Source organism: Trachemys scripta, chromosome 12 (genome assembly GCF_013100865.1).
Source record: "Trachemys scripta elegans isolate TJP31775 chromosome 12, CAS_Tse_1.0, whole genome shotgun sequence".
Lineage (NCBI taxonomy): Eukaryota > Metazoa > Chordata > Testudines > Emydidae > Trachemys > Trachemys scripta.
In genome coordinates, this window is record NC_048309.1 from 35,932,997 (window position 1) to 35,959,130 (window position 26,134).

At 50.9% G+C, this 26,134-nt stretch overlaps 1 protein-coding gene across 1 annotated transcript in view; it reads left to right on the plus strand.

Annotated features, from left to right (window-relative positions):
• The first annotated feature begins 24,958 nt into the window (after nt 1–24,958).
• LOC117886343 (ribonuclease-like) overlaps nt 24,959–26,134 on the plus strand; it is a 34,987-nt gene continuing 33,811 nt past the window's right edge. The window contains exon 1 of the mRNA XM_034788066.1: nt 24,959–25,121. The gene's annotated coding sequence lies outside the window, so the exon portion shown is untranslated. The remainder of the gene's footprint in view (nt 25,122–26,134) is intronic.

The window sequence follows — 26,134 nt, forward strand, 5'->3', positions numbered from 1 at the left end:
GCAGGGGAGGGCAAACTTTTTGGCCCAAGGGCCACATCTGGGCATGGAAATTGTATGGCGGGCCACAAATGCTCATGAAATTGGGGGTTGGGATGTAGGAGGGGGTGAAGACTCCGGCTAAGGGTGCAGGCTCTGGAGTGGGACCAGAAATGAGGCGTTCAGGGTGCGTGAGGGGGCTCCAGGCTGGGAGCGAGAGGTTCGGAGGGAAGGGCGGGGATCAGGGCTGGGGCAAGGGGTTGGGGTGTGGGGAGAGGCTCAGGGGTGCAGGCTCCGGGCAGTGCTTACCTCAATCAGTTCCTGGAAGCAGCAGCATATCCCCGCTCCGTCTCCTACACGGAGATGCGACCAGGCTCTGTGCACTGCTCCATCCGCAGGCACCGCCCCTGCAGCTCCCATTGGCCGCAGTTGCCATGGCACGCACAGAGTGGGGCAAGCCACCAACCTGGCTCCCCAGCAGGAGCTCGAGAGCTGGATTAAAACATCTGAAGGGCTGGATGCGGCCCCCGGGCCATCGTTTGCCCACCTCTGCCCTAGTGCCTATTATATAGGAAAGGGGCAGCTATACTATCTTGTACTACCTGCTGCCACATAGATGGCATCTATAAACCAGTACTTTAATGAAGAAATATCCACCAATTCCACCTTTCTGGTATTGTGTATTCAGTGTGTCCGCTATCATTATTCTCTTCATTGTTTTGGAAATGTTGCCTTTTTCAGCAATTCTATGTACTGCCTAAACTCCACAGAACCTAATGCCTTGAAAGCAATCACTGGCTTGCTGTGTGAGATTCGGGATAGTGAGATCATGAACCACTAAATACATAAGGAGTGTGCTATAAATGTGTTGTCATTTTCTAGTGAGGTTCTCTGTGCTTTGAAGCCCCATTTCAGCCTTTTCCAAAAGGTTGGGAATAGAACCAAGGAGTCCTGACTGTTACCGCTGACCCTGCTCTAACCTACTAGACCCAATTCCCCTCCAATAGCTGGAAAAATAACCCAGGAGTCTTGAGTCTTCACCTGCCCTGTTTTAACCCACTGCACCCCACTCCCTTCCCAGGGTCTGGGTTAGAAATGAGGATTTCTGCTTCCCAGCCTCCCTTGCTCTAGCCTGTTGTTCTTCTCTCATCCCAAATTTGGAACTGACACAACCGACATAAGTCTTCTTGCTTCTGGGCAGGAGCCAGTTACTAATTTAAGAAGGTCAGGAGCAAACTTTGTCTCTGAAAAAGTTTTCCTATTATTTCTCTCGTTGGCAAATTTCTTCCCCTGAAGAACCTGGCTTGTGTCAGAGACTGAGCTGGGTGGAACCTGGTCTGTGCTACCCTCAGACTCATTGCTGAAAGCTGGGTTAGTAAAGCGGGGCGTCCCCTGATCCATCCCCAAGAGAAAGAGCATTAAACTGAGTCATTGTCAGTACTGGACTCCTCAGTGGTTTGAGCTGCTGACCAGATACACCCCAAATGAGAAACCCACTGTGATGGACTGGGAATGTTCTTAATGTTCTCTCTGAATACTGAGTGTGTGCCTCAGTTTCCCCTATTACTCAAGTATCTAGGTGGTGGGATAAAGATGTGTGATCATCACAGAGACCCCTAGAGGGACGGTGTGCCTGCAGCCTATCTGCCTGAGCACAGAGAAGGGTTGCCACTCTGTATCCTGGCAACTGACGGCCAGGCCCCATCCTCTGCAAGGGGTCAGCGGAGGGGGCTGGAGAACAAAGAGACCAAGTGACCTCTTTGCCTGGGAAAGAAACAAAGCCCAGAGGCAGGGCAGCTGGGTGTGACTGAGGCTGGGCTGCGGGAAACTGGGTAGTCTCCTGGTTTGGGAGTCAGTGAGGGGAGCCCAGGGCTTTGGATCCCCCAAGATGGACTTTGCTGAATGTTCCTGCTTTCTGTGCTAACAAGCTCTGTTCTACTCTTTGTTCCCGATGACTAATAAGTCTTCTGTATCCCACGCTGGTTGGGAGTCACTGCTGACTGTGAAGTTGGGGGGCAGAGCACTTTGGGGGCCTGTAAGGCTTCCCCAGGTGTCCCATCCAGGGGGAACTGGCTGCAGGGCACTCACGGGGTGACCAGGGTGCTAAACGCTCTGAGATCAGACCCAGGAAGTGCTGAAGCTGAGCAGGCTTCTTGCCCTGATGACAGTTGCCCTGAGGGGAGACCTGCTGCACCAGAGTCCTGTCTGTACTTCACTCAGAGAAGTTCCAGATCACTGAACCTCTGACTCCATGATACCTGCCCATAGATCACCAGAGACAAGAGTAGGACGCAGTGCCCATAACAGGGGAGCTGAGTAGTTTAAGGTGGCATGGGGTCAAACCCCTCACCTATCAGCCACTCCCACAGCATTTATTGAAGGGGAGAAATGTGATGTAAGCAGAGTCAGGATGAGCTCTACCCTGACATCTGGTGGTGAATTATGGCGAGTGTGGAAAAGAACTCCAGGGGCTGATCTTGTTTGCATAGGCACACCCACTCACCTGGCATGAAACAACAGCAACTCAAAGTGGTTACTTTGGCTGGTGTGGGATCCCCAGTCTTCTCTGTTTTGGGGCAGGAAGAATAAAGTTTTGTTACCCTGATTCTGTGAATCAAGGGCAGTGAAACTGTTGTATGACAGAAGGACTGAGTGAGTCCTTCACCATTACCTAAGTAGCACTTGCTTGACAAGGGGCATGGGTTAAAATTCCCAGTGAATAGAGAGAGGATGGGGACAGATATTTGTACCTGATAGTATGGGTCCTGCTCTGAGGGGTTGAAACACCAATTGCACTACCTCCTCTCTCTACTGTTGAATATCAGAGCTAACTTTGATTCCATTAGGAGTCAAGTTACAGACTGCTGAGCTGAATTCACTTTGGGCTAATGGTGCACTAGCACTGGGGCTCCCCTACTATGAGCTGAAATTGCTAAGAGCTGAAATCACAAAAGAGCTGAGATCACTGAGGCTGTGTTAACTAGTGGGGGAGCCTGAAGCTATATTGCTAAGGGGCTGGTGGAGCAGCTAGCAGAGTGGAGCCTTGCGGGGACGGTTGGAGTGGAGCTGAGCGACTCACAGGTCGGTGAGCGGAGCAGAGTGGCTGGAGGAGCAGCTAGCAGAGCAGAGTGGAGCCTTGTGGGAGTGGCCCAAGGGACGGCTGAAGTGGAGCAGAGCTGAGCGGCTCGCAGGTCGGTGAGCAGAGTGGAGCAGCTGCCAGAGCAGTTCCTGGGACGGCGGGAGCAGCTCACGGGGCAGCTGGTGGAGTGGAGCGGCTCGTGGTGAAGGCTGTGGCGGAACCCCTTCGGCCTCGGATCACGTAAGGTGCCCCTTAACACCCTGCGTGCCCCCCCCCCCGAACTCTGGGGCTGCACTGACCAGGGACAGAGACTTTGGGGGGTTGTTGGACTTTTGGGACTTTGGTGATCCTTGGGTTGCTGGTTTCAAGAACCCAAGGGAAAGGACACAGCCCAACTTGCTGGGGTGGGTTTTTGCTCATGGTTTGTGTTATGAATCCTGTTTGTGGTGTTTTTCCAATTTAATGCTGATGTCATTTACCTCATGTTATTAAACATTTTCTGTTACACTCAGACTCCGTGCTTGCGAGAGGGGAAGTATTGCCTCTTAGAGGCACCCAGGGGGTGGTATGTAATTGTCCCAGGTCACTGGGTGGGGGCTCGAGCCGGTTTTGCATTGTGTTATTGAAACGGAACCCCTAGATACAGAACCCGGCCCTTGTTGCTGCCAACTTAGATGGGCAGAAGGGTTACATTGCATTTGAAAAGATGGTGCCATCAAAAAAGCAGGATGTTCTAATGCACCTGAACTCCTATTGCCCCTTGACACCGCAATCCTGAACCCCCTCCAGCTCTGCCACCCCGTCGATACCCCCAAAGTAGTATCCTTCCAGGACTTTCGAAATCGCTCTCCACCTGGGCTCCTTTGCCCACCACCCTCTGCTCCTCTCTCTCTTTGTCTCCCTACATCTTCCTCACTGCAATTTGCAATAATTGTTCCTCTTTGCAAAAAACCTGCATCCATCAGGGATCAAACCCAGGACCTCACACGCTGGCTGTCAGAGCTACATGCCTAGACCAGTGAGTCTGGCAGCTGGGGTTTCCTCTGTGGTCTCACTCCTCTCAGATAAATCACTCTGAAGTCAGGCATCCCTGCCTCACTGCCATCTGCTTCCTCCTGGCAGAGTGCATCACAGAGTATCTCTGCCCCAGGGTGATACTGAGGGGGGAGAGAACTCAGCCCAGTTCAAAGCAGTGTTTTCTCATTCACATGGGTAATAAGAACATCCTGAGTGGCTTTAAATACCATAAACAATGCAGAAGAGATCAGACACAGCTGTGAGCAGCAGCACAGGAGGCAGCAAACAGGGCTGCTAACAGGGGAGTTTGAGTGGGAGTTTGCAGGGGGAGGTGGAAGGGGAGGCAGGAGGGCACGGCGTGTTGTGTGTTCTGTGTCCCCAGATGCAGTGGGCAGAGACTGCAGCAGCCATGAACCAAGCAGCAGGGGTCACAATGCAGATGATAGCATGTGGAAGCTGCGGTATGTATATGGTGCTAGCAGGGGAGCCTGAACAGAGCTATGTTTGTATGAAGTACCGCCTAATAGAGTTGCTGGAAGAAAAGATTTGAGGGTTGGAGATGCAGGTAGATACCCTGGTAGAGTTTAGAAGGGGATTTGAGCAGTTGATGGAGGAAAGGCAAGGAGGGGCTGAAGGGGAATGCTCAGGGGTTCAGGTAGAAGCAGGGGCTAAAGTGTGTGAGGGGGGATTATCAGAGGGAGAACAAGGACAGTGGAAGCATGTGACCATGAGAAGCAGGCAAAGGAAAAGGAGGGCCAGTGAAGGGGAAATAGAACTCAGGAACAGGTTTGGGTGTTTGGAGAACGAGAAGGGGGGGCAGCAGGTGGCATCTGAAAGTGGGAGGGTGAGGAAGAAGAGAAGAGCAGCTAGTCCCATAGAGAGGGGGGAGGAGTTGATGGATACAGCACCAAATCTGGGCCCCGGGAGGATACAGAATGACACAAGGGGGAGTATAAGGGAAAATAGGAACAGACATAGGTTACAACTAGAGGAAACAGAGAATAGATTAGTAGATCACAATGTCGCCAGGCAAAGGCAGGTTTACGTGATTGGGGACTCCATACTGAGGAGGTTAGGCAGGCCTGTGACAAGGGCGGACCTAGAGAACAGAAGGGTGTGCTGTCTACCGGGTGCTAAGATACGGGATGTGGACCTACGGTTGAAAAGGATCCTAAAAGGAGCAGGTAAGAACCCCTTGATAATCCTGCACATAGGAACGAATGACACGGCTAGGTTCTCGTTAGAGAGAATCAAGGGAGATTATGCCAGGCTGGGGAAGACGCTCAAGGAAATGGAGGCTCAGATCATCTTCAGTGAGATTCTGCCTGTTCCTAGAGAAGGGCAGCAAAGGGCTGACAGGATTGTGAGGATAAATAGTTGGCTAAGGGAGTGGTGCTATAAGGAGGGCTTTGGGATGTATGGCCACTGGGAGGCTTTCGGGAACAGATAACTGTTCTCACGGGATGGACTTCACCTGAGTAGGGAAGGAAATAGACTTCTGGGAGGGAGGCTGGCTCATCTCATCAGAAGAGCTTTAAACTAGTAATTTGGGGGAGATGGTTGGGAGATGTCCAGTTAATCTCCATGCCAGATTCCAACATTGAAAAGGAGGGTGATGAGATAAGGACAGATATAGCCGGGGGGATGGGATTGGACATAAGAAGGAGAGGGGGGATGACCAGTAAGGGGTCCGTAACAAATTGCATAACTAGTGGGAGACAGGCTAAACGGCATACATTAAGATGTTTATACACCAATGCGAGAAGCCTAGGTAACAAAATGGAGGAATTGGAGCTCCTTGTCCGAGAAATGAAACCAGATATCGTAGGAATAACTGAAACCTGGTGGAACAGTAGTCATGACTGGAGTACAGGTATGGAAGGGTATGTGCTGTTTAGGAACGACCGGAACAAAGGTAAAGGTGGGGGGGTGGTAATGAGGTAAACTGTAAAGAAATAATAACTGATGGAATGGATAAGACGGAGTCTGTCTGGGCAATACTCACACTGGGTAAAAGAACTACTAGAGCCTCCCCTGGGATAGTGCTTGGGGTGTGCTATAGACCGCCGGGATCTACCCTGAATATGAACAGAGAACTATTTAATGTTTTTAGGGAAGTAAATACTAATAGGAACTGTGTAATTATGGGAGACTTTAACTTCCCAGATATAGATTGGGGAACAAATGCTAGTAACAATAACAGGGCGCAGATGTTCCTAGATGTACTTGCTGATGAATTCCTTCATCAAGTAGTAGCTGAACCGACAAGGGGGGAGGCCATTTTAGATCTGGTTTTGGTCAGTAGTGAGGACCTCGATGAGGAAATGGTTGTAGGGGACAACCTTGGCTCGAGTGATCATGAGCTAATTCGGTTTAAACTAAGTGGAAGGATTAACAGAATTAAATCGGAGACTAGGGTTTATAATTTTAAAAAGGCTAATTTTAATAAATTAAGAGGACTGGTTAGGGAAGTGGATTGGGCTAACATATTTATGGATCTAAAGGCAGATGATGCCTGGATTATTTTAAGTTAAAGTTGCAGGAGCTGTCAGAGTCCTGTATCCCGAGAAAGGGAAAACGGTTAGTAGGCAAGAGATTTAGACCGAGCTGGATGAGCGACCGTCTCCAAGGGGCGATTAAGAAAAAACAGAAAGCGTACAAAGAGTGGAAGAGGGGAGGGATCAGTAAGGAAACTTACCTTATTGAGGTCAGAGCATGTAGAGATGGAGTGAGAAAGGCCAAAAGCCGTGTAGAGTTGGACCTTGCGAGGGGAATTAAAACCAATAGTAAGAGGTTTTATAGCCATATAAATAGGAAGAAAACAAAGAAAGAAGAAGTGGGACCACTGAAGACTGTAGCTGGAGTGGAGATTAAGGATAATCTAGGCATGGCACAATATCTAAACGAATATTTTGCATCGGTCTTTAATGAGGCAAATGAAGGGCTTAGGAATAGTGGCAGCGTGACAGAGGGGAATAAAGGAGGGAAGATTACCATATCCGAGGTAGAAGCCAAACTTGAACACCTTAATGGGACTAAGTCAGGCGGACCGGATGATCTTCATCCAAGAATATTGAAGGAACTGGCGCGAGAAATAGCAGGCCCCTTAGCAATAATTTTTAATGAATCTTTAAACTCGGGGGTGGTACCATTGGACTGGAGAATAGCTAATGTGGTTCCTATTTTCAAAAAAGGTAAAAAAAGTGACCCGGGTAACTACAGGCCTGTCAGTTTAACGTCTGTAGTATGCAAAGTCCTGGAGAACATTTTGAAGGAGAAAGTAGTTAAGGACCTTGAGGTCAATGGCAGTTGCGACAAATTACAACATGGTTTTACCAGAGGCAGATCATGCCAAACTAATCTGATCTCCTTCTTTGAGAAAGTAACAGACTTATTAGATAAGGGAAATGCGGTGGACCTAATATACCTCGATTTCAGTAAAGCGTTTGATACGGTACCGCACAAGGAATTATTGGTTAAATTGGAAAAGATGGGGATCGATATGAAAATCCAGAAGTGGATAAGGAACTGGTTAATGGGGAGACTGCAGCGGGTCGTACTGAAAGGTGAACTGTCAGGTTGGAGGGAGGTCACCAGTGGAGTTCCTCAAGGTTCGGTTTTGGGTCCCATTTTATTTAATCTATTTATTACTGACCTCGGAACCGAATGTAGGAGTGGGCTGATAAAGTTTGCGGATGACACAAAGTTGGGAGGTATTGCCAATTCAGAGGAGGATCGGGATATTCTGCAGGGAGACTTGAATGACCTTGTAAACTGGAGTAACAGAAATAGGATGAAATGTAATAGTAAAAAGTGTAAGGTGATGCATTTAGGGATGACTAACAAGAATTTTAGTTACAAGCTGGGGACGCATCAGTTGGAAGTAACGGAGGAGGAGAAAGACCTCGGAGTCCTGGTAGACCGCAGGATGACTATGAGTCGGCAATGTGACATAGCGGTGAAAAAAGCCAATGCGGTCTTAGGATGCATTAGGCGAGGTATATCTAGTAGGGATAAGGAGGTGCTGCTTCCGTTGTACAAGGCGCTGGTGAGACCTCATTTGGAGTACTGTGTGCAGTTCTGGTCTCCCATGTTTAAAAAGGATGAACTCAAATTGGAACGGGTACAGAAAAGGGCCACTAGGATGATCAGAGGAATGGAAAACCTGTCGTATGAAAGGAGACTCGAGGAGCTCGGGTTGTTTAGCCTAACCAAAAGAAGGCTGAGGGGGGATATGATTGCTCTCTTTAAATATATCAGAGGGATAAATACCAGGGAGGGAGAGGAATTATTTCAGCTCAGTACTAATGTGGACACGAGAATGAATGGATATAAACTGGCTGTGGGGAAGTTTAGGCTTGAAATTAGACGAAGGTTTCTGACCATCAGAGGGGTGAAATATTGGAACAGTCTTCCGAGGGAAACGGTGGGGGCGAAGGACCTGTCTGGCTTTAAGATTAAGCTAGATAAGTTTATGGAGGGAATGGTTTAATGGGATAACGTGATTTTAGTCAAATGAACAGCGTGCCATCGCTGGTAAATAGTATCAATGGCCAATGAGGGTCTGGCTGGAGAATCTTGCCTACATGCTCAGGGTTCTACTGATCGCCATATTTGGGGTCGGGAAGGAATTTTCCTCCAGGGTAGATTGGCAGAGGCCCTGGAGGTTTTTCGCCTTCCTCCGTAGCATGGGGCGGGGGTCCCTAGCTGGAGGATTCTCTGCGACTTGAAGTCTTTAAATCACAGAATTTGGGGACTTCAACAGCAGAGTTAAGGGAAAGGGGTTGGGTCAGCTTTTGTGGCCTGCATCATGCAGGGGGTCAGACTAGATGATCATAATGGTCCCTTCTGAAAGTCTATGAGTCTATGAGATTCCTCCTGGCTTCACTGCTAAGTTACAGGTGTTAGGAACACCAGAACTAGACCCAGAAGCCATCAGCCTACTGCCAAACACACAGTCAACATCTTGACTCCTACAGGAGATTCCACTATTTATGCATCCAAGGATTACATTTGCCCTTTTGGCTACACCATCACGCTCGGAGCTCCGGACTGGGTCAGCTAATTATCCACCATGACCCCCACCAATCTTTTGCAGGGTCACTGCTTCCCGAGGTAGAGTCCCCCCATCCCATCAGTATGGGCTGCATTCTTTGTTCCTGGATGCATGACTTCACATTTGGCGGTATGAAAAAAAGGTTGTTTGGTCAGATAGATTTTCAAATTGGTTTTAGATCAAATTGTGTCATCTTTGATAAAGAAGAGAACATTTTTGTCAGGGATATTTTTAGTAAAAGTCATGGACAGGTCACGGGCAAGAACCAAAAATTCAGCACCCATTGTAGCTTGGGCTCCAAGGTTCCACCCACCCACGATCGCTGAGAGCATTGGGTCCCCCCTGCCACTGGCAGCAACTTGGAGCTGTGGGGTCCACCCAGTGGTGGCTGGGAGTTGCAGGGGGACACCTCTGGCTGACAGCTCCAGCCCTGCTGCCCAGAGGCTGAAGCTAAAATGTCACGGCGTCTCTGGAAGTCATGGATTCCATGACCTCCGTGACAAAATCTTATCCTTAGTGATAACTGTCCGCTTGACAGCGCAATTGGTTAAGAAGCCATCTCCTGCAGGATTTGAACCCAGGATGGCTCTGACCTAAAAGGAGAATAACATCTCCTAGATCAACTAGCCACCCAGGAAGAATGTAGTGTAGTTGGCATGTGACCTCTAATTGTCACTACACGGTGCTCTGCTTGCATGGCCGATAGATCTTTAGCACCTCCTGCTGCTGGGAATACATCATCAGCTCCTTAGGCTAACCACAGCTCAGGGCACCATTGCCAAAAAGCTGCTGGGAGCTGGGTTCAAATATAAAATGGAGAGATTCAAGCTTCTGCCTTGTAGGGGCAATTTTTACTCACCCAGGAGATGTGGGAAAGCCCCTGGGCCTGCTCCCTGTAGGAATATTAATATAGCAAAGTAATTGATTCATTGGTTGCTATTGGTGGGGGGGATCACAAAGCAATTTGGGCGAGAATCCTTGCTCAGGGCTTGGCCGAGGGTGGAGGGGATAAAATCACCAACGGGTGAAATAGACGTTTAATTAATTCATTTACTGAAGAACATCAAGAAAATATGAACTCACAATTCTTGGGTTATAAGAGCAGGGCAATAACCCCTAAGCCAACAGCCTTTGACTGCTGGGTTTCCCTGGCCTGGGTCACACCACGGTGCTCGGCTGTGATGCGATTCTTTCCTGGGAGTGTCACGTGAGGTCTCTGCGCTGCAGACAGATTCATGGGGCTCCAGGGTGATGCCAGGGAAGGGGCTGTGGGTGCTGGTAAGGGAGGTAAACTCCACCCCCCCGCTACCCTCTTCCTGTAACACCAGGACCCCTCCCTGATGCCCCCCACTCCTCCAGCCTGTGATCCCCACACTGCGCCCATTTCTGGCTGCTGATTGGGCCAAGGGGGCTGGGAGCCAGGTTCTGGTCCCAGCTCTGGCACTAACCATGGAAACTCCCCAGGCCGCAGAGCCTGCTGGGAGCTGGAATGCTTCTCTGGGCCTTGGGGGGTCTTCCCCAGCAGGTGCCCTGGGGGCAAAGAGACTCACCATCCAGCCCCCCCCCCCCCCCCTCGTGGCTGGGCACAGCATTGCGGTCTTCTCCCCACTCCAGCCCTCTGACCCACCAGCCAGGCTGTGACCTGTTCCTCCAGCCAGGTCACTCTCATCTCTCGCCCCTTTCGGGGTAATCCAGAGCAGTGGCCATGTAATACTTTTTATACTGGGGGTGCTGAAAGCCAGCAAAACTGCAAAGCCCCCTTTTTACCTCACCCCCCCCTTACTCCTGTCCGCACCCCCCCAGTGCTAGGGTCAGGAGCAGGGCCGTGGGTCCAGGAGGGAGAGACAAGGACAGGGCTAAGGGGGCCAAGGCTGGGGCCACAGCTAGAGGTGGGCGCACAGCCCCAGCGCAGGTCCGGCAGCCGGGAGCCCTGCATAGAACCTAGGGGTGCTGCAGCATCCCGCACACCCCTAGTTCGCACGCCTGTGATCCAGAGTCCAGCCCAAACCAGAGGGAAACCACGTGTCTGGTGGCCCCAATGCCAGGCCCTGTCCCTTGTCAGGGGCTCGTCGTTGGTGCCCCTGGCAGCCTGCCCTTCTCTCCCCGGTCTGGGGAGTGCTAGAGGAACCCAGACCCCTCCAGGCTCCAACCCACAGACCCTGTTTTGGGCAGTGAAGGATTGTCCCTTCAGTCCCCTGCTGCTTCCCTGGGCCGCCCCTACCTGTCCCTGCTCGTCAGGGCCTTCCCCAGGTCCCTGACCCACTGCTCCCGTTGTGTTCTTGCAGCTTCTTCCCAGCTAGCTACAGACGAGCTTCTGCCAAGCTGCTCCCAGCCTCTCCGGCAGTGGCTGGGACGCATTTCACACAGTCCTCCAAGCCCCCCTAGGGCCCTTCTGGAGCGGAGGTCATGCAGCCCCTCAGCCTCTCCCCGCAAGGCAGGAGCTCCCTGCTCACCTCCAAGAGCTGGAGCCCTAATGTGGGCAGCTGTGGGACCTCCATGTGCGGCTCCTTCAGTGGTCCCCTTTCCCTGATTCGTCCCCAGCTCTGGGGAAGCAACAAGCCAGCCTTCTCCCCCAGCATCTCCCTCCCTATCTACCTCCCAGGCTGCACCCCTCACACGGCTCCTCCTCCAGGTGTGCAGGGCCTGGCTGCTGTCCCAGGGCAAAGGAGAGAATTCAGCTAACATTGCCCGCCAGCAGGAGTAGTTAGGAACCTGTTGGAGGGGAGGATGTGCCAGGATCTAGACAGTGAGATCAGTAACACAGCTGGATAGATAGATAGAGGGGGTGTATGGGGATAGATGTATCTGTCGATCAAGAGGTGTGCATGCGGATAGATAGAGGCTAGATTCACAAAGGGACTCCGGGGTTCTGAGGCCAAGTGTTTCGGCACCTAACTCACTAGTACCCAGGAACTCCCGGGGATTCCAAGGCCTGTTGGGCACCCCAGCTCCCTCTACCATGAGTGGGGAGAATGAGGGTGGTGCCTGGGAACGGGATTGACAAGCCAACTGGGCGGTGCCTCACCTGAATTAGCCAATGGGAGATGAAAGATGAGGGGCATTGCCTGAGCCTGCCCACTCTCAGGGAGGTTGGTGCCTAAACCCAGGCTGGAGGCAGGCGTTGTCTTTTCCTCGGAAGTCTCAGCTGGGAGCCCTCACCTGGAGTTAGGTGTGTTTCTGGCAAGAACCTGGAAGAGTGCAGGAGCTAAACCTACCTTGTAGCCCAGTGGTCAGGGTACTGTCCTGGGATGTGGAAGATCCTGTTCAAATCCTCCTCCAGCTGCGGGGAAGAAGAGATTTGAACAGGGTTCTGTCTACTCTCAGGGTGGTGCTAATTTAGCTGGAACATACAGGCCAAAGGTGTTAACAAAACCCAGTTGCTGTCCAACAAGGTTAAACAAGTTCCTGGGTTTGGTACCCAGAGACCTCAGCCTACTGAGTGCTTTGGTAAATGCTCCATTCAAAATCCTTTTCACCTGTTATTAACCTGCTGTGAGTGCGGGGGACTGGACTAGAAGACCTCTCGAGATCTCTCCCAGTCCTACGATTCCATGATACAGAAAATAGGGGAAACAGTTAAAGCCTTTGAAACTTACAGTACTGAGCCAGACTTCATTTTAACTTGTTCCCTTTCCCTTGAGCTGGAGAGAGTTTTAGAAGGAAAAATCCCTTTGTCCAATAATCTCTTAGAAGGTATTGGAGATGGTGACAATGGACCTTTGGGGCAAAAGAGAAAAAGTTAGTTGAGATGGGCTGGAGCTGTTCTCGTTGTTGCTGTTGTTAAACCCTGATCTCGTTTCATCCCAAGTGGTGTTTGGGGCTCAGCGAGAGCTGGTAGGTGTGGCGATGCCCTCTGTGTCCCTCTCTCTGGTGAGGACATCTCTCAGGAGCAGGGTAGTGATGGCCTGGCTCCCAGGAGATGGTGAGGGGGGCAGGTGAATCTCTCCCTGTAGCCTCTGTCTGTTCTTCCGTCCTTTCCCCCAAAACTCTCTTGAAAGACCCACAAAGGGAGGGATGAGTGGTATAGCCCATCCCCTTGTGATCTGGCCTCCTAATTAGGCCTAGCATCCAACACAACCATTCTGGTTAATTAATTTCCAGTGTCACATGTTCTGTTTTTCCTAAGCATGGTTTCAACAGAGTCCTGTAGTTATAATGATGTGACCTTTTCTGTTTTGACTAATTTAGTTTCTAGTTCTCTTGCACTGGTTTGCAATATTCTTTATTGAAAGTAACTTCCCCACCTTTTTCCATCAACATTTGTTATTGTAGGTTTTTGCGCAATCTGATGTACTTTTATACACTTTTGACAGTTGTGGTTACAATTTGGATAATTTTTTAGCCCTCTGGGCCGTGGGCTAGTCTAACACGGGATTCCCTCAGGGTATGTCTACACTACGAAATTAGTTCGAATTTATAGAAGCCGGTTTTATTGAAATCGGTTGTATACAGCCGATTGTGTGTGTCCACACAATAAAATGCTCTAGGTGCTCTAGTCGGCGGACCGCGTCCACAGTACAAGGCTAGCGTCGACTTCCGGAGCATTGCACTATGGGTAGCTATCCCACAGCTATCCCACAGTTCCCGCAGTCTCCGCCGCCCCTTTGAATTCTGGGTTGAGATCCCAATGCCCGGATGATGCAAAACAGTGTCGCGGGCGGTTCTGGGTACATGTCATCAGGCCCCTTCCTCCCCCATCACAGCAACGGCAGACAATAGATTCGCGCCTTTTTACCTGGGTTACCTGGGTTACCTGTGCAGACAACATGGAGCCCGCTCAGCTCAGCTGAGCTCACCGTCACCATATGTCCTCTGGGTGCCGGCAGACGTGGGACTGCATTGCTACACAGCAGCAGCAGCTAACTGCCTTTTGGCGGTAGACGGTGTAGCATGAGTGATAGTCGTGGGGCTGGCAGCCGTAGGGCTGCATTGCACCAGCCCCTTGCAGGCGATGGTATATTATGACTGGTACCCATCGTCGTCATACTGGTATGGCTGTCAATCATGGCCACCTGGGCAGACATGCTACTGTTTTGATGATGATGGTTACCAGTTGTAATATACTATTTTCTGCCAATTGCCCAGTATTGTCTGCTAAGCACCCAGAAGAGGCCGAGGGCGATGCTGGGTGCTGGCGGACGTGGGGCTGGCAGACGTAGGGCTGCATTGCTACACAGCAGCAGCCCCTTGCCTTTTTGCAGATGATGGTATTTTATGATTGGTAACCGTCATCATCGTACTGGAGAGGCTATCACTCATGCTGCACCGTTGGCTGCCACCTTAAGATGTAAAAAATAGATTTGTTCTGTATTCATTTGCTTCCCCTTCCTCCGTGAAATCAATGGCCTGCTAAGCCCAGGGTTTCCAGTTTAATCTTTGGGGGGACCATTCTGTGTGACAGTTGTTTGTGTTTCTCCCTGTTCCTGTACCTGTACGCCATGTCGTCACTCGGCCCTCCCTCCCTCCCGCCCTCCCTCCTTCTCCTGGTCCATCAGATACTACTTTCGTGCCTTTTTTCTGACCAGGCGCCATAGCTAGCACTGGGATCATGGAGCCCGCTCAGATCACCACGGCAATTATGAGCACTATGAACACCACGCGCATTGTCCTGGAGTATATGCAGAGCCAGGACATGCCAAGGCGAAACCCGGACCAGGCGAGGAGGCGATTGCAGCGCGGCGACGAGAGTGATGAGGAAATTGACATGGACATAGACCTCTCACAAGGCACAGGCCCCAGCAATGTGGAAATCATGGTGTCACTGGGGCAGGTTCATGCCGTGGAACGCTGATTCTGGGCCCGGGAAACAAGCACAGACTGGTGGGACCGCATCGTGCTGCAGGTCTGGGACGATTCCCAGTGGCTGCGAAACTTTCGCATGCGTAAGGGCACTTTCATGGAACTTTGTGACTTGCTTTCCCCTGCCCTGAAACGCCAGGATACCAAGATGAGAGCAGCCCTCACAGTTGAGAAGCGAGTGGCGATAGCCCTGTGGAAGCTTGCAACGCCAGACAGCTACCGGTCAGTCGGGAATCAATTTGGAGTGGGCAAATCTACGGTGGGGGCTGCTGTGATCCAATTTGCCAGGGCAATGAAAGACCTGGTGATAGCAAGGGTAGTGACTCTGGGCAACGTGCAGTCAATAGTGGATGGTTTTGCTGAAATGGGATTCCCAAACTGTGGCGGGGCCATAGACGGAACCCATATCCCTATCTTGTCACCGGAGCACCAAGCCACCGACTACGTAAACCGCAAGGGGTACTTTTCAATGCTGCTGCAAGCCCTGGTGGATCACAAGGGACGTTTCACCAACATCAACGTGGGATGGCCGGGAAAGGTACATGATGCTCGCGTCTTCAGGAACTCTGCTCTGTTTCGAAAGCTGGAGGAAGGGACTTTCTTCCCGGACCAGAAAGTGACCATTGGTGATGTTGAAATGCCTATCGTGATCCTTGGGGACCCAGCCTACCCCTTAATGCCATGGCTCATGAAGCCGTACACAGGCAGCCTGGACAGGAGTCAGGACCTGTTCAACTACAGGCTGAGCAAGTGCCGAATGGTGGTGGAATGTGCATTTGGATGTTTAAAAGCACGCTGGCGCAGCTTACTGACTCGCTCAGACCTCAGCAAAAAGAATATCCCCATTGTTATTGCTGCTTGCTGGGCGCTCCACAATATCTGTGAGAGTAAGGGGGAGACCTTTATGGCGGGGTGGGAGGTTGAGGCAACTCGCCTGGCCGCTGATTACGCGCAGCCAGACACCAGGGCGGTTAGAGGAGCACAGCAGGGCGCGGTGCGCATCAGAGAAGCTTTGAAAACGAGTTTTGTGACTGGCCAGGCTACTGTGTGAAACTTCTGTTTGTTTCTCCTTGATGAACCCTCCAACACCCCCCCCCGACCCGGTTCACTCTACTTCCCTGTAAACCAACCACCCTACCCCACCCTCCCCTCCCGCTTGCAGAGGCAATAAAGTCATTGTTTTTTCACATTCATGCATTCTTTATTAGTTCCTTACAGAGGTAGGGGGATAATTGCCAAGGTAGCCTGGGATGGGTGGGGGAGGAGGGATGGAAAAGGACACACTGCATTTTAAAACTTTAACTCTTACTGAAGGCCAGCCTTCTGATGCTTGGGTGATCATCTGGGGTGGAGTGACTGGGTGGACAGAGGCCCCCCCACCGTGTTCTTGGGCGTCTGGGTGAGGAGGCTATGGAACTTGGGGAGGAGGGCTGTTGGTTACACAGGGGCTGTAGCGGCGGTCTCTGCTCCTGCTGCCTTTCCTGCAGCTCAACCATACGCTGGAGCATATCAGTTTGATGCTCCAGCAGACGGAGCATTGCCTCTTGCCGTCTGTCTGCAAGCTGACGCCACCTATCGTCTTCAGCCCGCCACTTGCTCTGTTCATCCCGCGATTCAGCCCGCCACCTCTCCTCTCGTTCATATTGGGCTTTTCTCATCTCCGACATTGACTGCCTCCACGCATTCTGCTGTGCTCTATCAGCGTGGGTGGACATCTGCAGCTCCGTGAACATATCGTCCCTCGTCCTACGTTTTCTCTTTCGAATGTTCACGAGCCTCTGCGAAGGAGAAACATTTGCAGCTGGTGGAGGAGAAGGGAGAGGTGGTTAAAAAAGACACATTTTAGAGAACAATGGGTACACTCTTTCATTACAAGGTCGCATATTTTGGCTTGCAGGCAGCCATCGTAGGCCACAGTGTTTTGGCTTTTTTAACCTTCTTAACATGCGGGAAAGGTTGCAAACAGCAGCGCATTTCCCATATCAAGGATGAATTGGGTTGTCCATTTAAAATGGGGTTTCAATGTAAAAGGAGGGGGCTGCGGTTTCCCGGTTAACATGCGGCACAAACACAAGTAAACCACCCCCCCCCCCCACACACACACACACACGATTCTCTGGGATGATCACTTCACCCCTCCCCCCACCGCGTGGTTAACAGCGGGGAACATTTCTGGTCAGAAGAGCAGGAACGGGCGCCTCTGAATGTCCTCTTAATAAAATCACCCCATTTCAACCAGGAGAGCTTTCTGGAGATGTCCCTGGAGGATTTCCGCTCCATCCCCATACACGTTAACAGACTTTTCCAGTAGATGTACTGGCCGCGATTGCCAGGGCAAAGTAATCATTAAACACGCTTGCTTTTTTTTTGGTAATGTTTACAAATATTTACAAAGTTACACTCACCAGAGGTCTCCTGTGTGCCCTGAGGGTCTTGGGTGAGTTCGGGGGTTACTGGTTCCAGGTCCAGGGTCACAAACATATCCTGGCTGTTGGGGAAACCGGTTTCTCCGCTTCCTTGCTGCTGTGAGCTACCTACAGTACCTCCATCATCATCTTCCTCGTTCCCCGAACCGTCTTCCCTGTGTGTTTCTCCAGTGAGAGAGTCATAGCACACGGTTGGGGTAGTGGTGGCTGCACCCCCTAGGATTGCATGCAGCTCTGCGTAGCAGCGGCAAGTTTGCGGCTCTGCCCCGGACCTTCCGTTTGCTTCTCTGGCTTTGTGGTAAGCTTGCCGTAGCTCCTTAATTTTCATGCGGCACTGCTGTGTGTCCCTGTTATGGCCTCGTTCCTTCATGGCCTTGGAGATCTTTTCTAATACTTTTCCATTTCTTTTACTGCTACGGAGTTCAGCTATCACTGCTTCATCTCCCCATATGGCGAGCAGATCTCGTACCTCCCGTTCAGTCCATGCTGGAGCTCTTTTGTGATCCTGGGAGGACTCCATCACGGTTACCTGTGCTGATGAGCTCTACGTGGTCACCTGTGCTCTCCACGCTGGGCAAACAGGAAATGAAATTCAAACCTTCGCGGGTCTTTTCCTGTCTACCTGGTCAGTGCATCTGAGTTGAGAGTGCTGTCCAGAGCGGTCACAATGAAGCACTGTGGGATAGCTCCCGGAGGCCAATAACGTCAAATTCCGTCCACACTACCCCAATTCCGACCCGCAAAGGCCGGTTTTATCGCTAATCCCCTCGTCGGAGGTGGTGTAAAGAAACCGGTTTAAAGGACCCTTTAAATCGAAAGAAAGGGCTTCGTTGTGTGGATGTGTCCAGGCTTAATTCGGTTTAACGCTGCTAAAGTCGACCTAAACCCGTAGTGTAGACCAGGCCTCAGTCTCTCCGCTTGAAGCTGTACCACTTTGGATTAAATAATGAAGGAGTCATTGGAGCAGGAGGGCTCTTGGGTCAGATCTCTAACCACCAAGTTACAGAGTTATCCTCATGCTTGTGATTTCTCTGTCTCTCTCTCACGACATACTCAGTGACATCTATCTATCCCAATGGTCCCCAAACTGTGGGGTAACACTGAAGAACATTCAGGGGGGCGCAGCGGGGCCTGGGGCTGCACCCTAGTGGGCTGGGAGGGAGCACCACCCAGCCCTGCTCTGCCTCCAGCTCTACTCCATCCCCAGACCCAGCCACAGGTCAGGCGTCGGCCTCAGCCACTGGCTCCCAGCCCTGCTCCCAGCCACAGCTCCACTCCTGGACACGGCCACTGGCTCCCAGCCCCAACCGTGGCCCCTTGCTCCCAGCCATGGCCTCCTGCTCCAACTGTAGCCCTCCTCGCAGCCAAGGCCTCAGATTCAGCACCAGCCCCCTCCCAACTGTGGCCCTACTCTCAGACCCGGCTTGTGACCGCAATTCCTGAGGGGGCATGGACCAGGTAATGGGCAGGGGGCACAGACAAAAAAGTTTGGGGACACTGAGCTATCTCCATGCACACACCACTTTGCTTATCAGTTTATTCACACCACTCAGTGTATCCCTCCCCTAGCTATCATATCTATCTGTACAAACACCCTGCCTACCCCACCCCTTAAACCTACACTCATCTATCTTTCTAGCTATCTATTCATATAGACTCCCTACCAACCCCACCCCTGAAACCTATACTTAGGCTTGATTTTTATCGGTAGATGTCAGTGAATGTCATTTCCCCCTACACGCAGAAACCATTGAAAAAATATTTCCATTGATGACACGGCAACGCCTTGCTCCCGGAGGATTTGCCATGGAGAGGGGGTGCTGAGGCTGTGTGCATTTGAGGACAGTGACTGTCCATGTGTTTAGCAGCTCCCTGGTTGTATAAACCAGGGGTCATGAGTTTACATCTCGCTGGGGCCTTCCCTGGTTGTACTGCTGGGGGAGTTTTGTACCAAGGAACATCACAGAATTAACCCCTAGGATTCCAAGCCCCCACCCAGAGTTTATCTTCACTATAGACCTGCCACAAGTGACTCAATCACTCTAGTGGTGCTTTTTGCATTAGCTTAACTTGTGTTCTGCATGTCAGCTCTACTGTCCTGCCTCCCTCCCAGCCTGGCCCCTATCCTGGGAAGTGCAAAGAGCTATTGGGGGGCATACCCCATGGCTCACAACATCACAGCAAGGTATAATACCCTAGGATCACTTCAACAGGGTGTTAGAATAGAACATGTCTGCACCTTCTGGGGAGCAGGTGTGGGAACAGTACTAGGCGTGTGTGTACATGTCACCCCAGCTGGAGAGAGAGAGAGAGAGAGTGAGTGTGTGTGTATGTGTGTGTCTCTACTGCCTCCTGCTGGAGAGGATGGGCCCTGTTCTCTGTGTGAGTGCATGTAACAAATTTCCAAACCAGTCACATCTCACAGTCTGGACCTGCATAAACACAAACACGCTCTGCTGCTGCCAGCAGGGAATTTCAGCACCAAGAGCCAATGCTCCCTCCACAGCAGCTAAAAGGAGCAATTACTTGAGTTGTGCCTAAATAATCAGCTGTAGGAATTGCTAAAGCCAGTCACCTGAGGGTGAACACACACACACAGAGTCAGGCTATTAGAACAACATATTGAGGTTGCTAATTACATTGATGATCTTTTTTTCTTTCTGTACTCCTATGAACCCAGCTCTCTATCTCAGCTCTCCGTGCTCAACCTGAATACAAGATTTAAACTCTCTCGGGCATTCCAATGGGAGTTACTCATACGATGCCAAGTTCAAATCACACCCAAGCTGCCTTTGTACTTGAAGCAGCGGTTGGTGAATGTTCAAATAGATGCAGCACTAAAGCTGGGAACCACAGCTCAGAAAAGCCAGCCCATTTCAAGGTTCCTATCACAATAGCAACTCAGTAACATTGCACGATGCTGTTACTACTGTGCCACCCGAACAAGAAAGTAAGTCTGATACTTAACGAAGAAAACAGAAATATGATCTAGGTTGAGTGTGGCCTTCTAAACAGAAGAAAGCTGAATGTCTTCCATGGCTTTATTGTTGCAAACTTTGCCCAGTGCTTAATTTGTGCCAGGGCTTGCCAGGCCTGAGCCCTGGCACCTCCAGGCTTCGCAGTTCAGAGCCCTGGCACCTCTGGGCCCGGCAGTTCAGAGCCCCGGCACCTCTGGGCCCGGCAGTTCAGAGCCCCAGCACCTCTGGGCCTGGCAGTTCAGAACCCTGACACCTCCAGGCCAAAACCGTCATCCTAGCATGCACAAGCTTGCCTCCCGTCTCTGGGCAAAGCTAAGGGGATGGACTCAGCAAGTCATAGTCAACGGGGCAGGTGGCAGCTGAGCAAGCTAGGGTTGCCAACTTTCTATGGGCACAAAACTGATCACCCTAGCCCCGCCCCTTCCTTGAGGCCCCGCCCCCCACTCACTACATTCCCCCTCCCTCAGTGGCTCGCTCTCCCCCACCCTCACTCACTTTCACTGGGCTGGTGCAGTGGGTTGGGGTGCGGGAGAGGGTGAAAGTTCTAAATGGGGATGCGGGCTCCAGGGTGGGGCCAGAAATGAGGGGTTCAGCGTATGGGAGGGGACTCTGGGCTGGGTCAGGGAGTTTGGGTGTGGGAGGGGGTGAGGGCTCTGGGTGATTCAGGGTGTTGGAGAGGGATCTGGGCTGGGGGAGGGGGTTGAAGTGCAGAGGGGTGATGACCCTGGGCTGGAGGTAAGGGCTCTGGGGTGCAGGAGGGGGCTCCGGTATTGGGGGGGGGCTCAGGGCTGGCAGTTGGGAGGCATGAGAGGGTTCAGACTGTGGGCTGGGGGAGTAGACTCTGGGATGGGGCCAGGAATGAGGGGTCTAGGGTGCAGGGAGGGGGCTCCGGATCTGGGGCAGGGGTTGAGGCTCAGGGTTGGGGTGCGGGCTTACCTCGGGTGGCTCCCGGTCAGCAGCGCAGCGGGGCTAAGGCAGGCTGCCTGCCTGTCCTGGAGCACCACACTGCATCCCAGGAGTGGCCAGCAGATCCGACTCCTAGGCAAGGGAGGCCAGAGGCTCCGCGGCGCGCGCTACTCTTGCCCACAGACACCATCCCTCCCCCCTAGCTCCCATTGGCCGGTTCCTGTGCGGAGCGGGTGCTCGGGGCGGGGGCAGCATGTGGAGCCCCGTGGTACCCCCTGCCTATGAGCAGGACCTGCTGGCTGCTTCCGGGGCACAGTGTGGTGCCCCAGGACAGGTAGGGACTAACCTGCCTTAGCACCACAGTACTGCCAACCAGACTTTTAACGGCCTGGTCAGTGGTGCTGACCGGATCCACCAGGGTCCCTTTTCGACGAGGTGTTCTGGTCAAAAAATGGACACCTGGTCACCCTAGACCCAGCTGCAATATGAAGCTGAGATTTCACAAGACAATGCTCTCACCCACCATTGTAAAGGGTGCTGTGTCCTGTAGCCTATAAAACTAACCTGCTTGCTTGTATATATATATATCTTTTCTTATAGTTTAAGTATTTGATGTATTGGGCTTATAGATTTATATTAAAAGTAAGTATGGCTGTAATGCAAGATCTACCTACAGGCCAAAACCCTGTATATTAAGCTAATGTGAAGTTAACACCTTTTGAGACCCTCACCCAGAAAAGTAAAATTAGACAAAACTCCCACGCAGATGTCTAGAGACCTTTACCTGGACCAATAGTCTTAAAGGGTGGAAACAGGGTTTTTTCCCACAGACTTAACAAGTATACCACAAGAGACTGATGTGCGTACATACCTGTCATCTATACGCACATACATACTAGCCTATGGGGTAAGTGTACCCTAACATTTCTGTGGGTGAGGAATAAAATTTAGGCATAAGAGAAGGAGGTCCGGCATTTGCCCTATAAAAGAAGTAACTCATCTCAATAGAGTATCTCCGTTCTCCATTATCTCCATTTTCTCCATTCTTACTTTACTCCATCTCCATTTCTCACTATCTCCATTCTCACTTTACTCTATTCTCATTTACTTCCTCCACTCTATCTATCTATGATAACTGTTACTATTAGTAGGCTGTACTTGTCCTTCTTAAACTTTAAATTTCAAGGGAACGAGGCTAAGCTTGGTTTCCCTAAGTTTTATTCTTAGGTTGATTATTAGGTTTTGATTTAAGTTTAAGTTAATCAAGTAAACCCTAGTCAGCTTTGATAGCTCTTAGCATTTTCTAAGCACTGCATCCCTCACTCAGGAATTGAGAAACCTGAACTGCAAGGCTGGTCCTGTGTCTCTTACCACCAGGTTATCAAGGAAGGGTGTGAGTATATTAACCAAAGCTTTGTTACATATAATCCTATATTAGCATATGTATCTTTTGAATAGCAGTAATGCAATTGTAACTTTGTAACTCTGGGTATTTTACCATTTACTTACTATTATTGATTTTAATAAAAAGTCTTTAATGCTATATCTGTCTCAGTGTGAGCTTCCTGTCAGACCCCCGAGGGTCCTTTATAAATTCTGTGGAGCCTGATTCAGGACAAGAACTTTTATCTTCTGATCAAACAGATTGGCGAGCCTAAACCCATACTAATTAATATTAATAATAATTATTATTACATAAAATTAAATTAATAAATTAAATTCCCATATTATCCAAATTAATATTATCAGTACACACCAAATCAGGCTACAGTCCCTCCACATAAACCAGAACTTCTGCTTTAGGTACCAGACCCTATTCACCAGGGGAAAGGTAGAGTGAGCAGGGGCTAGGAACCAGTGCCTGTGCAGGTAGAGGAGAGGTCAGTGGGTAGAAGGGGAGCTGGAAGGCAGGACTCCTGGGTGCTCTCCCAGCTCTGGAGGGAGGGAGTAGGGTTAGGGGGCTGAAACAGGTACACGAGCAGGTGGGTCTTCACCATCTGGATGCTTCTCTTGGAAAGCCTGGCTTTGGGGGGGATGGACTTCAACACAGTTCCCATGGAATTTGCTTGAACCAGAAGTCTACAGTCATGTGTTGTGTAGAGCCAATTTCCCTCCCCTTCTGTCCAACCCTAACCCCATCCCTCCACTGCTCAACTTTACCCTCATCCTAACACTAAACCTAATCACATCCATCCACTTCAGATCCATAACCTTACATCACAAAGTTAATAAGTGCCATGAGTGCAGGGGACTGGACTACATGACTTCGCAAGGTCCCTTCCAATCTTATGATTCTATGATCATCCATGCACTGGCCAACTTTAACCTCATCCCAACAAAAGGAACATGCCCGAAGTATATTGCCTCCAGGTGACCTGCCTTAATGCCAAGCTCTTAAGAATATAATTTTAGTATAGCTACACAACTCCTTAAATATTATCTGTACACACATTTCACAGTGATTATGACAGCCAATGGGCTACTGGATCGCAGTAGAGACCTCACATAAACCCTTCAATAAGCTATTACTAACTATCTGACCAGGGCCTGCTCCAGGGTTTTGGCCGCCTCAATCAGCCAAAAAAAAAAAAAAAAGCCTCAATCGCGATCTGCAGTGGCACTTTGGCAGGAGATCCTTCGCTCCGAGCGGGAGTGAGGGACCGTCCGCCAAATTGCCACCGAATTACTGGACGTGCTGCCCCTCTCCGGAATGGCCGCCCCAAGCACCTGCTTGCCAAGCTGGTGCCTGGAGTCGGCCCTGTATCTGACCCACAAAATCCCTGTAAAACACTATGCAATCCCTGCGGCCTCGACCCATTAGCACCAAGGGTTCCTAGGGTCACAGCACTGCATCAGCTACTTCCTCGCAAGGACTGGTCATGTATCTCCCAAACCCTGCCTGGAAGCAGGACAACCAAAAGTCATTAATATTCCATTACTCTGCCCTAGTAGAACAATGGGTGTGCTAAGAAGTGGGGGTCATGGTGGATAATCAGCTGAACATGAGCTCCCTGTGCAATGTTGTGGCCAAAGGGGCTAATGAGATCCTGGGATGCAGAAACAGGGGAATCTCAAATAGGAGCAGAGAGGTTATTTCACCTCTGGATTTGGCACTGGTGCAATTGCTGCTGGAATCCTGTGTTCAGTTCTGGTGTTCACAATTCAAGAAGGATGTTTATAAATTGGAGAGGGGTCAGAGAAGAACCATGAGAATGATTAAAGGGATAGAAAACATGCCAATAGTGATAGTCTCAAGGTGCTTAATTTAGTTAGCTTAACAAAAGGTGAAGGGGGTACTTGATCACAGTTTGTAATTACCAACATGGGGAAAAATATTGAAAAAGGGTTCTTCAATCTAGCAGACAAAGGTCTAACTTGTTCCAATGACTAGAAGTTGAAGCTAGACAAATAAGGCACATATAAGGGAAATAAGGTATAAATGTATAACAGAGAGGGTAATTAACCATTGGAACATTTTACAAAGGGTCATCATGGATTCTCCATCTGTAGGGGAAAGGTTACGGAAGCTTGTCGAGGAGCTAAGTGGCGGACCGAGTATGTGACTGAATGTGAGCGGAAGATGCAGGCTGTGCAGTTGAAGGCCATCAAATGAACCTTGTCTAGCAGATCCTGCCAAAATGTAGTTTAGTATAGTTCAGCATGTTTTTGTCTGTAAACAAGTTAGCTTAGATAATGAGTAAGATTTATGAATGCAATGAATGTAGCCAGCTGTTGACCCCATGTAACCTTGAGATAAGCGCGGGGGGATATAGCATTGCAGCAGACTCCCTTCAGTGGAGTCCTGCCTGGCCAGCTGTCCCGGACGGTCAGAATCCCCCGCAGCCCCTACGCGCGCCTCAGGGACTCCCCACACAGCTTGGAGAGTAAGTTCTTCCTTCAGTAAAGCCTTGCTTTTTACTCTCAGGCACTGAGTGTCATTCTTTCACTGGTATCACGGCCCCCCTTGCGGGCACAATTGGCGTCACGAACAGGATACCAGCGTGAGAATACCTCTTTGGGGGAGGAAGGATAAGGGGGAGGGAGAGAGCCGCATCCCCGGGTGGCCCGCCACGGGACGGTGGGCTCCGGTGGCTCGTAAGCTGGTGGGGATGGTTGCCCCCGCCGCATGGCCGGAGCTTGAGCAGGAGCCGGGGGTTACCCCCGTTAGGCTGGAGAAGCTGATATCCAAGCTCTGGCTGGATAAAGCAGGACCCGCAGAGCGTAAAGCAGCGGGAGATCTGGGATGGGTTTTCCTGACTGCGCTCCGCATGGTGGACGAGGCACTGCTGGTTCAGCGCCAGAAGATAGGACGGTTAGAGGCTGATTTGCAGCAAGCAAATGAGGCACATTCATTGACCCAGAAGGTCATCACTGGTACAGCTGAACGGGCCGAGCGGTTGAAGCACCGATGCATTGCAAACCGCCGGCAGCGAAAGGGAGGGAGGTGGGACATGCGCCCCCCTCGCCGTACGTGTACTGGTGTGCAAAACCGATTGGGACCCAGAGATCTGGGATGGGGACATCTGGGAAACAAGTAAAGATGAGTTCCCCGGGGAGGGGGACGGCGGGAAGACAAGGCTCTACCCGCAACTGCGGCCCGTTGTCGAGACGCGGTCGAGGGGCTGCATGGGGATAATGATAATATGGTGGGAAGGGATACTATCCGGGAATTTAAATCCTCCAAGATACAGGACTTTGTGCAGTGATTCAAGCAGCGCCCCAAAGAATCGCTGCTGGCATGGCTGCTCCGATTGTGGGATGAGGGGGCGGACGCGATTATCCTTACCCCTGCTGAGCTAGGCAGGATGGGCTCGCTGACCACAAACCCCCTCCTTCATAGGAGCCTTAAGGCAGGGGCCGCCATGACGACGTACTTTCCATATCCTTCCCTTATGTC